This window comes from Syzygium oleosum, unplaced genomic scaffold (assembly GCF_021117445.2).
Source record: "Syzygium oleosum isolate NSW1041296 unplaced genomic scaffold, Sole_v2.1 Sole_v2.45, whole genome shotgun sequence".
Taxonomy (NCBI): domain Eukaryota; kingdom Viridiplantae; phylum Streptophyta; class Magnoliopsida; order Myrtales; family Myrtaceae; genus Syzygium; species Syzygium oleosum.
Genome location: NW_026607529.1, coordinates 233,747 through 247,888, shown reverse-complemented (window position 1 = coordinate 247,888; position 14,142 = coordinate 233,747).

Below are 14,142 nucleotides of genomic sequence, written 5' to 3'. Positions count from 1 at the left end.
CATAAAGTGGTTGAAGGCTAAGTGTTCAATTGACGTCAAACCATATATGCCATTGAGCGTTACTACTAACCTCGATGACCCATATGTCCCAGAGTACATTACGCCAAATACACTTGGTGTGGAGTGTTGACACCTAATTTTTAGCTCATTTTTGTCATATTTTCAAAAATTTCAAAATTAGGTCTAGGGATCTTGGCCAAGCCTAGAAACCTATTTCTAAACCAAAAAATAATTTTTTAACATTTTTCTGCATTTTTTCTTAATTTCTTTTAGTTAAAATAAGCAAGAAAATCAAGAAAAATAGTAAATGGAATCAGAAAATTCCATAAAAATAGTCATTAGTCTTATTTTAAATCCAATTTCATAAATACATTGTCAATTTTGAAAAATCTCAATCGGGTATATGTTTTTCCCAAAATTGGGCAAAATTAAACCTAAATTGAACCAAAAATTAAATTAAATTTTTTCTATTCATTTTTAAATCATAGTGTCTTCACAACAATTGATTCTGGGACCTTGAATTGCACAATGGTTGATCCAATTGCACAATTTGACATAAAAATAAAAAATCCCCAAAATTTGATTGAAAATTAAGAATTTTGAACCCAAATTGGGAATCGTGCCCAATATGAAATTTTCGAAATCTGAGACCATCATTTCTAGGGTTAATCAGATGTGGGTAATTCAATTTTGGCATCAATTTCGCCTAATCAGGTCATTAGGACATTAAATTGAACAAAACCCTAGTAACCCGAGTACAAAAATGAGAAAATCTTGGGCTCAATTACAATAAAAATTGGGGAAAATTATATCTTTGGGTTCAGAATATAATGGGGAATCCAATTTTGGGGTTTAATTTGAAAAAATCGGTCGAAATTGAGTCCAATTTAGGTGTTTGGTTAAAATCGGAATTGCCTGGTCGGAAGGGGCAACCCGACCTGACCCAAACAGTTCATCTTCCTTACCCGACTTTGCCCAGACCAAACTAAACCCAGAAAAGCCGACTCAAACCCATGACTTCATCAATCATTTCCAGTTATTTGAGCACGTTATGATTGATTTTTCCAGCTGGAAAATGTCCAGTTGGCACCGGTTAACGACCCCAACCGATTGGAATTCGATTCCAACCGATTTTGAGCGCGAAATTGATTAACAAAAATGAAAAAAGCTAACCGGAGAAGAGGGAACCTGTTCGACAAATTTCCAGAGAGAAGGAGGAGAGAGAAATAGAGAGAAAACACTTAAAATCTAGAGAGAGAAAGGAGTAGAGATCCCCCAGGTCGAGTGATTGGCGTCGGTTGATTAAACGGCGCCGGCGAATCGACCGTTTTGGGAGGATTTCCTCCTCGGGTGAACCAGGAGGAGGCTGATCGGGAAGGCCTGAAACCAGGCATTTTCCGGCGTATTCTGACCTGTTCCGGCGAAGCTGCGGCCACCGAATTGAAGACCAAGTGTCGAGGAAGGAGACTGCATGCGTGGATTACCTCAACAATTTCATTTAATCGTTGGACGAAGTAGCTTGTTTGATTGCATTTGAATGACTGAAAACGCATCAAACCGAGTCGGCCACATATGAGAATCCCTCGCCGGAGCTGTTTTTGCCTCGCCGAAGCGTCGCCGTGACCATAGGTCACACAAGTCAGTCTTTCTCTTACCTTGTTTGATGTCTTGATGTTATTTTGAACGAGATAGACGGCTAGGGCGATGTAGATTAGGGATCTAAGTTCTGGAAGTATTGATTTTGGTTAGTCTAGGTTAATGTTTTTGAACTCGGTTCTCGCTGGCCGGTGGAGGTCCGACGGAGTTCCAGTTGGTCTAGTTCAATATCTGGTAACATGGAGAATATCCAGAACTAAAAATCAACTCCGGAACACCATTGGAAGGTTGCTGGATTTCAATCCGAAGTCGCGGCCTTGAAAACTTGAAACGTGGAATCATGCACACGAAGTGTTCGCCAAAATGCCACAATGAAAAAGGGTCAAAATGGCGCCGTTTTGGGCGTGCCGTGCTCGCCGGAGGAGGTAACCGGTGCCGGCGCCGGCGACGCCCGGTTCGGCCTGATCGAACCGGGCGTCGGCGGCCTGACTGAACCGGGTCGAGCTGGGCCGGTCTGGTTCGTTTTCCCGGCGGGAAAATTCAAAAAAAAAATTTTAAAAAAAATTAAAAAATTAAAAAATTCATAAAATTTCAAAAAATTCAGAAAATTCATAAAAAAAAATTTAAAAATTCGGAAAAATTCAAAAAAAATTCAGAAAATTAAAAAAATTCATAAAAATTCAAAAAATTTCAGAAAATTCATAAAACATTAAAAAAGTCGAAAAAATTCAAAAAAAATTCAGAAAATTCATCAAATTTCAGAAAATTCGGAAAATATAAAAAAATAAAAAATATATAAAAATTCAGAAATTAAAGAATTGGAAAAATTGGAAAATTCATAAAAATTTTCAGAAAATCATAAAAAATTAATTCTCGGTTTAAAAATTTTTCAGAAAATAAAAAAAAATTCAAAAAATTTGAAAATTCACAGAAAGGTCCAAAATCATCGTGGCCAGTCATAAGAAGTGAAGTTTGAATTTTCGAAAATGCCTAAGTGGTATTTTTTTGGAAAATTCCAAATTTAAGGGTTAAAACCCCTAAAAAACCCTAAACCCAAAAAAATGCACCATTAAATGAATAAGCCTCTAGGGCTTCGTTAGGGTTTGGGTGTTTTGCTTGATTTTCATTTTTAGTGGCCAAATTAGGGTTGCTATGATTGATTTGCCATTGTTTGCGCATTTAATTTTTTGGTGCTTAATTGTTTGTTCATGAGTAGATTAGTGAATTGACCTTAGGAATCCGTGTGACACGTTAGACATGCCATATCGTTCTTAGGTATCGAAAAGGCGTTAATGGTCTCAATTTGGGATCGTTAACGTAACCAAGTCCCTTATCCGGAATCTCTGGTTCGTAGGATCGTGGTACTTCTCCCGTACCTCGATTAGGTTTCTAGTCAACCTACCATAAATGACTAGTGGCGACTCCAATTTTAAATTTAGATCAAATTTACCCCGCTGTCACGTGAGGTATGGTTTAGGAGAGACCCGTGTAGAAAAATACCTCCATCTAGCACGTGAGAGCGTGGCGCGACAGGCTTGGCGACTCCGCTGGGGATTCTTGGGTTTCTAAGTGGACTTAAGCCTAAAATAGAACGATATGCATGTGTTTGTGCTCGTAAGGATCCCAGGTACATTCCACTAATGACGTGTTAAATGGTGATGCAGGTGGGAGGTATAAGGGGTGTAGTCTGTGCTTACCTTTGTTTTGCAGGATGGTGTTGAGATTGAATGTGATTCCATCAAATTTTAGAAGTGCTGTTTGGTTATAAATTATTGTGTTTGCCTTTAAATTGCTTTAGCACTACACTTTTCGCACACACCACCCGTGGCTCAACCCCGGCTACATTTAGGATCACCCTTAGGAGGTATGTGTTTAGGCGAAACTATGAGCCGATTGCTCATGGGATCGTTTAAATACAATACCGATCACCGGGATGGAATAATATTCCATTACTTTAGGCCGATTGCCTATTGGAATGGAATCCCTTGTCCATTAAGGTGGTGACCTTGAGCCTTTAGTATATCCCACTCTTTTAGGTGTCAAAACCTCACTTGTTGCATATGTTTGTCTTTGTGGTTGGTATACCTAAAACCAAGCAAAAATGTGTCGGTAAGTAAGTGTCGTTCCACTTCTCTCATCTTTTCAATTATGCAAAGTTAGTTGGCACAATTTTGTTAAAAAATGCCCAAATAACAATCAATGTTTGATCAAAATGCCTTTTTATACTAGAATGAATTAATAGGGTGACATGCTCCATTTGATCATATTTTTCATTTCTAGATGGAATGTATAGGTCCATGGCGATTTTCAATGTAATTCAAGTAGATTGAGTGCCCAAGATGTGACACGTACGATCCCATTTGCCGAAAGTCTATTTTCGATGTATTTGAAGTTGTAAACCATAGGATACGACTTTATGGTCAAAATGGAGCATGACGAAAGGCATTTGCATTAAACATTGGTTTCATTCACATTTTCAAGTATATGCTCTTTTAAGGCATAAATGGATTAGAAGTGACATTTGTATTACGTCATAAGTATGCAAATGTACTTTACCTCCATTTTTTTTTCATAAAAGGACATATAATTAAAATGGGAGCATTTAAAATTGATGTGTAATCCATGGTGATTAATAATGAACTTTTTTGCATAATTAGGTTCGATGGGAAAACTAGACATCCAAGTGGTTCCCATTCCACGAAAAGAGCTCATGGCTTGGTAGAAGGACATGACAAAAGATAACCAAGTTTATGTCCAAGATAAGTTGGGATATCTTCTAGACTTGATCCATGTGGAACATCAAGTCAGTTTGATCCAAGCATTGGCGCATTTTTGGGAAGTTTCCACCTCTACTTTCCAATTTGGAGAGTATGAATTGACACCGACTTTGAAAGAATATCAAGCCGCCATTGGAATTGATTCCAAGCCTAGGGTCATAGAGCCACCCGTTGGACTTAATCCCATAAGCATTCTTGCAGAATTCCTTAACCTTAAAACTTCCAAAATCGAAAAGTTAATCAAATCAAGCACGGGTAGATTTCCATTATCCTTTCTAATAGCCAATTTTTCCAAACTTCCTAGGGAAATGGGAAACACTTCGGCTCGGGTTGTCATTCTAGCTTTCTTCGGCTTTATTCTATTCCCCGTATTTAGAACGGGATTAGACCCTTTAGTGGCTGTGATCGCAAGACAAGCATGTCTTAAATGGGATTTTTCTAATATGCTTCTTGCCCAAAACGTCATCTCCTTAAACACATACCAAAATCATTGGAATGGAATCTTTCAAGCTTCTACAGGTCTCCTATCTCTATGGTTCATCTCACATATTCGACCATGGTGTCATTCCATGAGTATTCGTGAGATTTGCCTAACGATAAATCCCATAGAACGATACCTTCGTATTCAACATAAATTGCCCAAACAATCTTTCTTAGATTGGGTCAATTTCATTAGAGCCTTAACTCCTAATCAAATCCAATGGCGGATCAGTTGGCCAAAGATTAGCAAGGCAAGGATTACAGGCCAAGAAGGGAACGCGATACCATTACTCGGGCTAAATGGGGGAGCCGCCTATATTGTCCCTTGAGAGTTGTCAGATAATTTGGGATGCTTCAACAAGTCCCACCGACATGGAACCCTGAGGAGTTTGCCTTTGACATCCCAAGTGGAATTATATTCGAAGAAGAGAAGAAAGACCTTCAAGCCAAAGTTCACAAAATTATCCTTTCTTTGGATAATTCACCTTCACAAGTAGTGAAATGGCCAAAGAACTTGGAAGGAGATATGGAGATTTATATGGCATCCAAGGAATACATCAAGTGGATGGAAAGTAAACGACCAATTGATGTGGAGCCATACGTTCCATTGAGCATTATAACGGATCCTGAGGAGGAGTATGTCCCAGAATACATTGTCCTACACGTGCTTGGAGTTGAGGCTTACATCCCCGAAGAAGTCATGATCGATGTCGAAGAATGGGAATCTCAAATCAAAGAATTGAAGGATTACCACGGGGCAGAAGCTACCTTAGTTAGCAAGAAGCCTAGACTTGGATGATTTAGAATTCCCATTCGAGTTTAAAATCATTTTGTAAAGCAATCTTGGATTTTATATGAAATACTCATTTTTCAAAATCCGCTTGGATAAATTCAAAGACATGATTAAAAAGAAGGATCACCATGGATTACAATTCTTTGAATGGTATGATTCCTTGAGAAATGCATTGATGAGAAGTTTTATGCAAGGCTAAGGCTTGTGTAAAAGTTCTTATCTTTGTTAATCACAAGAAACCATATAATTAAAAGAATGTGGGTTTTCATATTCATTTTACCAATTCTAATATCCCGATGGTTGTCATGAAGCAGGTTTTCTAGCAACGGAAGGTAAAAGACCCCGAACCCATTTACAAATTAAAATGGCCGAGGAAGAAACTCGCACTCGACTAGCTGAAGTGGAGAATCAGATGGCGCAAATGGCCGCCATGATGGCAGAAATGAAGGCCTTCATTATAACTGCGAAGGGATCCTATCCTACTGTCTCAAATCCAAAAGCTGCACCTGAAATAATGGATCTGAAAGAAGACTTTCGGGTCAAAAAGACATCTAAAGATGAAGAGGAGGCCAAAAGATTAGCCAAAATTGAAGAATGCCTTGCAAGCCAAGGATATGAGCTTCAAAGGTTCACCATGTTGATGAAGGACGGTGAACGAGTTGAATGGTCGTTGAAAGAAGAGAAATCTCAAGAAATGACAACGCAAAGACCTTATCTTGGGAAGAAGGATAAAGAACATGTGCGTAACGTGGCTATGGTGTCTAGCCCCAATGTTAATCAGGCTTCATTCCCAAAACAATTTAACGTCCCTTGGAGAAATCCAAAACAGTTTAAGCCAAAGAAAAGGTCCGTAAGACAATTCACTCCGTTGCCACGACCCCTGTCAAAGTTATTACCGATGCTATTAGAAAGACATTTGGTGGCCAAAGAAGTGCCAAGAGACAATCCTACAAGGTTCCCCTAGTACGATGAGTCAAAGACTTGCACATATCACATGGGAGAAAGAGGACACGATGTGGACAATTGTATAGTCTTGAAATACAAAGTTCAGCAACTTATAGACAAGAAGATATTAAGTTTTCAAGAGCCAGAACCAAATGTGCATTAGAACCCTCTTCCTGAGCACAATATGGTCCTTACTGAAGCAGAAATAATAAGGCCTGATGATGAAGATGAATATGAGGCCAAATTAAAGACTGCTCGACAGGGAGATGCTCGCTTTCGTCGTGAAGCATTCTTAAAAGGAGAAATTATAGACAAAAATGAAAAAAAACTGACAGGAGAAGAGGGAACCTGTTCGACGAATTTCCAGAGAGAAGGAAGAGAGAGAAACAGAGAGAAAACACTTAAAATTTAGAGAGAGAAAGGAGTAGAGATCCCCCAGGTCGAGTGATCGGCGTCGGTTGATCGAACGTCGCCAGCGAATCGACCGTTTTGGGAGGATTTCCTCCTCGGGTGAACCGGGAGGAGGCTGATCGGGAAGGCCTGAAACTAGGCGTTTTCCGGCGTATTCTGACTTGTTCCGGCAAAGCTGCGGCCACCGAATTGAAGACCAAGTGTCAAGGAACAAGATTGCATGCATGGATTACCTCAACAATTTCGTTTAATCGTTGGACGAAGCAGCTTGTTTGATTGTATTTGAATGACTGAAAACGCATCAAACCGAGTCGGCCACATATGAGAATCCCCTCGACGGAGCTGTTTTTGCCTCGCCGGAGCGTCGCCGTGACCATAGGTCAGACAAGTCAGTCTTTCTCTTACCTTGTTTGATGTCTTGATGTTATTTTGAACGAGATAGACGGCTAGGGCGGTGTAGATTAGGGATCTAAGTTCTGGAAATATTGATTTTGGTTAGTCTAGGTTAACGTTTTTGAACTCGGTTCTCGCCGGCCGACGGAGGTCCGGCGGAGTTCCAGTTCGTCTAGTTCAATAACTGGTAACATGGAGAATATCCAAAACTAACAATCAACTCCGGAACACCACCGGAAGGTCGCTCGATTTCAATCCGAAGTCGCGGCCTTGAAAACTTGAAACGTGGAATTATGCACACCAACTGTTCGCCAAAATGCCACAATGAAAAAGGGTCAAAACGGCGCCGTTTTGACCGTGTTGTGCCCGTCGGAGGAGGTGATCGGCGCCGGTGCCGGCGACGCCCGGTTCGGTCAGGCCGAACCGGGTCAGTCCGGTTCGTTTTCCCCGGCGGGAAAATTCAAAAAAAAAATTTTAAAAAATTTAAAAATTCATAAAAATTCAAAAATTTCAGAAAATTCATAAAAAAATTAAAAAATTCGGAAAAATTCAAAAAAATTTCACAAAATTAATAAAATTTCAGAAAATATAAAAAATATATAAAAATTCAGAAAATTAAAGAATTGAAAAAATTGGAAAATTCATAAAAATTTTCAGAAAATCATAAAAAATCAATTCTCGGTTTAAAAATTTTTCCGAAAGAAAAAATAAAAAATTCAAAATATTCAAAAAATTCAAAAAATTTGAAAATTCACAGAAAGGTCCAAAATCACCGTGGCCAGTCATAAGAAGTGAAGTTTGAATTTTCGAAAATGCCTAAGTGGCATTTTTTTGGAAAATTCCAAATTTAAGGGTTAAAACCCCTAAAGAACCCTTAACCCAAAAAAATGCACCATTAAATGAATAAGCCTCTAGGGCTTCATTAGGGTTTGGGTGTTTTGCTTGATTTTCATTTTTAGTGGCCAAATTAGGGTTGCTATGATTGATTTGCCATTGTTTGCGCATTTAATTTTTGGGTGCTTAATTGTTTGTTCATGATTAGATTAGTGAATTGACCTTAGGAATCCGTGTGACACGTTAGACATGCCATATCGTTCTTAGGTACCGAAAGGGCGTTAATGGTCTCAATTTGGGATCGTTAACGTAACTAAGTCCCTTATCCGGAATCTCTGGTTCGTAGGATCGTGGTACTTCTCCCATACCTCGATTAGATTTCCAGTCAACCTACCATAAATGACTAGTGGCGACTCCAAGTTTAAATTTAGATCAAATTTACCCCGCTATCACGTGAGGTATGGTCTGGGAGAGACCCGTGTAGAAAAATACCTCCATCTAGCACGCGAGAGCGTGGCGCGACATGGAGCCATATATTCCCGAAGAGGTTACGAATGACGTAGAAGAATGGGAGGCACAGGTTAAAGAATGGGGTGAGTATGAAAAGACTAAAGCTACCTTAGCTAGCAAGAAGCCTAGACTTGCTTGAGCTATTCGCCCCATTTTAATTTGAAGCATTGTAACGCAAGCTCTCAAAATTGAAACAATTGTTTGATGAATAAAAGTTTTATAAGCTTTTTTATCACATTTTAAAAAAGAGAAATCACAATGGGTTGCGATTCTTTGAATTGTATGATTTCTTTGGATAAACATTCATAAGAAGTTTTACACAAGGCTAAGGCTTGTTTAAAAGTTCTTATCTTTGTTAATCAAAAGAAAACATACAATTGAAAGAATATAGGTCATAATTGCCGCTTCATTATATTGATGCTTCTTATCTTCAAAGTAGGTATATAGCAACGGAAGAAAGAAGAACTTGAGTTCGAACCTGTTTACAAACAAGAATGGTAGAAGAAGAAACTCGTAGCCGCTTGGCCGAAGTCGAGAATCAAATGACCCAAATGGCCGCCATGATGGCAGAGATGAAGGCCTTCATTATCGCCGCAAGGGGATCTTATCCTACTATTTCAAGTACTAGAACTTCAAATGCTACATAAACTCCTCTTGAAGAGCCAGTTAGAAACAAAGAACCTCTCCAAGAAAATCTCCTAAAGGCCATGTCTAAGGTAGTGAACTTAGACGAAGATAGCGCATCGAAGAAAATTCCATCAAAAGCAAAAGATGAGGAAGAAGCCAAGAGACTCACTAAAATAGAAGAATGCTTGGCAAGTTAGGGATACAAATTACAAAGGTTCGACAAGTTCTCGCAGTATGCAAAGGTAGTTGTTCGAAGAATTACAAGGAACCAGAGTTTGTAAGCAAATATGACAGAATTAGATGTCTTAAAAGCCATTTGAAGTAATATCTCCTGAAGATGGCGAGGTATTCAGATAACACACCTCTTCTCATTAGCACTTTTCAAGATAGTCTCAAAGGAACGGCCCTAGCATGGTATACTGCTCTTGACATGGAAGACTTCTCAGAATGGGACCATTTGGCACGAGAATTCCTCCGCTAATATAAATTTAATGTCGAAGTGCTCCCGACTAGGGAGGATCTCATTAGAACGGAGAAATGAAGAAGTGAAGAGTTCAGAGCTTATGCCTAGAGGTGGAAGATGAGCTCATTGAGCTCCTCCTAAAATCACTGCCATATGAATACTACGACAAGTTACATGTGTGAAGCTGTCAGACATTTACCATACTTACTGATAAAGGTTGGTGAAAGAATTGAGTGGGGCTTAAAAGAGAAAAAGACTCAAGAAGCAACAACACGAAGGCCTTATCCTGGGAAGAAAGATAAAGAGTCCATGCATGAGGTAGCCATGGTTTCTGGTCCTAACACTTATCAAGCGTCATTTCCAAAGCAACCTAACATGGCTTAGAAGAACTCAAGGCAGTTTGAGCCAAAGAAGAAAGTCCATAAGGCAATTTACACCGCTGCCATGTCCATTGTCAAAACTACTACCTATGCTACTAGAAAGGCATTTGGTAGCAAAAGAGGTACTAAGAGAGAATCCTTCTAAATTTCCTAGGTACGACGAGTCAAAAACCTGTGTGTACCACATGGGAGAAAGGGGACATGATGTGAATAATCGTTTTGCTCTAAAATTCAAGGTGCAGCAGCTCATCGATAAGAAAATCGTTAACTTCCAAGAACCAGAACCAAACGTGCATCAAAATCCGCTTCCCGAGCATAATGTGGTGAGTGTGATTTGGGGTGAAGAGGAGGTAGTAGCGGCGGATAAAGAAGATGAATATGAGGTCAGAATGAAAGCCTGTCGATAAGGAGATGCTCGATTTCCCCAGGAGGCATTTCAGAAGGGTGAAGTCGTAGATAATTTGGGAGAGGACTCTAGTAAATACAACTTTCAAGTAAAATATACCCCACCACCATGGACATTCAAGAATGAAGTAATTGTGCCCGATGGTTGGAGCGGTATGGATGATGAAGTCAATTACAAGGAAGAGACTCCATTTGAAGAAGAAATAGATTACGATGAAAAAGAAAAGGACAAGATTCGTTAGGGTGAACGACGTTTTACCTAAGAATCACTCGAGCAAGGCGAGACTGTAGACCTACTCGGTTAAGATAGTGGCAGACATAACTACCGTGTCAAATATACCTCTCCTTCATGGGCATTTAAAAACGAGGTTATCGTGCCTAATAGATAGGTAGGTATGGATGAAATCCCAATCAACAAGCTAAATCTCGAGGAAAAGGAAGATCGAGAGGAACAAAAGAAGGACAAGATTTGACGAGGTGATAGGCGGTTTATTCGCAAAGCACGAAAACATAGCGAGACCATGAACTTGTTGGGTTAGGATAGCGGTCGGTATAACTACTGTGTCAAATATATACCCCTCCATGGATTTTTAAGAACGAAGTCATCATACCTGATGGCTGAGGTGGAATAGAAGCATGGTGTCCATGATCAAACCATTCATAATCAAACTTGATGAAGTGGATAAGTACAAGGAGGAAAGAGATCCTGTAGAGCTAGTTACTATTCAACTTCCAATAGATCAGCTGAAAATCAAGGAAAAAGAACCTCAGCCTGTGATCATTACTTTGCCCCTAAAAGAAGAAGTTGACATTAAGTGCATACCTTGGGATTAAGCACCAAAAGAGGTCGATTCTCTCGATCAAGAAGATGTTATGTCCTGAAGGAAGGTGAGCATGAAAAGAAGGGTGTAACCAAAGAAGATGTGAAGCAGTTTCTATCAGTCATGAAGATAAACGAGTATGAGGTGATTGAACAATTAAGGAAGATGCTTGCGCAAATTTCTTTGCTGGATCTCTTCAAAACCTCAGAGAGTCGTAAAATAGTACTCATGAAACTTCTCATTGAAGTTCATGTCCCAGAACAATCAATGAAGTGCAACTATAGGATTTTGTTGGCACCATTCTGCTAAAAGATCAAATCGCTTTCTCTGATGAGGACTTTTCAATTGATGGACGTTCACATAATAAAGCTGTATATATTGCCATTAAATGCAGGGACAAGGAGGTGTAGCGAGTATTGATTGATAATGGCTCCACGCTTAATTTGTGCCCGCTAAGCACATTGCATCATCTGGGGATTAGTGAAAAGCTTATCAAGCCTTCTAAGGTGACCGTATGTTTGTTTGATGGAATGAAGAAAGATGTCATTGCTGATAATATAGGCAATGTACCTTTCTTGATTGATTTCCAAGTGATAATATTCCGAGGACTTTCAACCTATTGTTAGGTAAGCCTTGGATTCACATGGCCGGTGCTATCCCTTCAAGTCTTCATCAGAAAGTTAGATTTGTCATTAACGGCAAGATGATTACCATACATGGAGAGATAGATTTCACCATTTACAAAGAGAGTGCAATACCGTACATTGAACTCGAGGTAAAAGAAGAACCAAGTTACCATTCGTTCAAGATGATTTCGATGATACAAATACCTGCTGGCAGTAATATGAAGTCCCCAGAGTTCTCAACATCGTCCATTATGTCGGGGAAGGTGCTATGCCAATATGGATTCGCTCCTAGTGACGAACTTGGGTTGAAAGCCCAAGGGATCAAGGAGCCCATCATTCCACTTGCCATGAAGAAGAGATATGGGGTAGGATACATCGAAAATGGTTTAAATGATCGCCATGGAGGCCAAAGCCGAGGTTCAGGCAATAGTCTTGAGAACCATGGAGGTTGTGGAAGCCAAGGTGATCGTCTCATTAATCCATCAGTATGGAAGGGTAAAGCCAAAGAGCTTCTTTATCATCAGATCCACATCAAGAAAACTTTTCCTAGGCCTTCCAAGTTACTCTAAGATGAGGATAGTCATGCAGAAGAGGAATTTGTTTTGTTGGAACTATTTGAGCAAAGCGCTGTTAATGCCATCATAACTAAAGTAAAAGATACCTACGTACTGGAGTAGGAAGAGCTTCTCAATTCTTTACTTGTTTTGTTGTCTTTCACATTGCATTGTTGCTTTCATAGTTTCCAGTTTCATTTCGATTCTGTATTGAATTTCAATTTAGTTGCAATTTCCATTCATGTGGATCTAGTTGTAATATGTTCTTCTAAATTCAATAAAAGTATTGAAATGTTTTGTTAAGGACATATGGAAACAAAACCAAACCTATGATGAATATTGCCCTCACTCGTAAGGCTTGAGGCTTTGGGTTTCTATATTGTTCCTAGTTGCGAAAATGGTTTTTAAGAGCAAGGATGTCCAAGGATATGAGAACTAGCTCTATCTTTTTGTTCTTTCAAAATGGATTTCCAAAAAGACTTTTCATAAAACCTCATGCATTGTTATACTTCATATGCGATTACTAACCATATTTATTACATGTCAGGCATGAGCATTCACATATTCATAGTAGGTTCTTATGTGGCCCAAATCCTTCGGAGGAAATCACTTGTGATAACGAAGAGGGTGATGAGGATGAAGAATGGGTCAGAAAGGAATAGATCCGTCATGAAGAATCAAAGCCACTTACATTAGAGAAAACAGTTACTGTCAATCTGATCAACGAGGAGAATCCCAAAGAAGTTAAGATTGGAGAAAACCTTTATTCTGCAGAAACAAAGAGAATTACTGAATTGCTCAAAGAATATCAAGATGTTTTCGCATGGTCTTATGCTGACATACTAGGTCTTAATCCAAAGATTGTTGAACATGCTCTACCGATTGATCCTGGCATTCCTCCAAAGAAGCAAAAACTTCAGCGAACAAAACAAGAGTTGGCAAAGAAAATAGAATAAGAAGTAATGAAATTGCTTAATGTTGGATTCATCGAAGTGGTTCCTTATCCAGAATGGGTTGCTAATATAGTCCTTGTATTGAAGAAAGATGGATGGGTACATGTTTGTGTTGATTATCGCGACCTGAACAAAACAAGTCCCAAAGATGACTTCCCGCTGCTACATATTGACGTTCTAGTGAATAGCACTACTGGGTTTGAATCATTTTCATTCATGGATGGTTTTTCGGGATATAATCAAATCCTCATGAAGAAAGAGGATAAGGCGAAAACATCCTTCATTATACCATGGGGCACATTCTATTACAAAGTGATGCCTTTCGATTTAAAGAATGTTGGTACCACATATCAAAGAGCAATGGTAACTTTATTCCATGACATGATGCACAAAGAAATTGAAGTATATGTGGATGACATGATTGCCAAATCCAAATAAGGAGAAGATCATGTACTAATACTCCGGAAATTTTTTGACAGACTCAAAAAGTACAAGTTGAGATTAGACCCCAACAAATGTGTATTTGGGGCAAAATCTGGTAAGCTACTGGGATTTGTAGTAAGTAGCAAGGGCA